The sequence below is a fragment of the Palaemon carinicauda genome, chromosome 8 (genome assembly GCF_036898095.1).
Source record: "Palaemon carinicauda isolate YSFRI2023 chromosome 8, ASM3689809v2, whole genome shotgun sequence".
Taxonomy (NCBI): domain Eukaryota; kingdom Metazoa; phylum Arthropoda; class Malacostraca; order Decapoda; family Palaemonidae; genus Palaemon; species Palaemon carinicauda.
This window is the reverse complement of record NC_090732.1, coordinates 33,293,293-33,294,018: the sequence shown is the minus strand read 5'-3', so window position 1 is coordinate 33,294,018 and position 726 is coordinate 33,293,293.

The window sequence follows — 726 nt, the reverse complement described above, 5'->3', positions numbered from 1 at the left end:
TTTGATATCAAATTTTACTTTAGGGAATGTATATTCACTGGAAATTCTTTTATGATAAATGCAACTGACTGGGCAAGGATTCGAACCTATGACCTGAACCAAAACAAAACAATGCCTACTAGGACTACTTAACCAATCGACCTTACAAGAGATATATATGCTCATTTCAAGTCCACTTGTCGTCTTAGACTTATAACCAATCAATCAGACCCGAACAGTCAGTGCCACCGGCGAAGAAAAACGCTCCTTCGCCCCAGATACATACCTATATATATATATATATATATATATATATATATATATATATATATATATATATATATATATATATATATATATATATATATATATATATATGTATATATATAATTACACACATACACACACACACACACACACACACACATATATATATATATATATATATATATATATATATATATATATATATATATATATATATATATATATATTTATATATATGTAAAGATATATACAGTATATATCATAATCATCATCACCATCATCATCTTCATTAGCCGTTACTAGCCACTGCTGAACAAAGCCCTTAGCTATGTCCTTCCACTTGTTTCTGTTTATGTTCTTTCTATGCCAGACCCCATCCACAAACATTCTTAATTTGTCAATCCAGGTGTCCTGGGGAAACACTTACTGTCTATCCTAAGTATGTATATTTATTAACAATCTCTAATGATTCGTCCATAA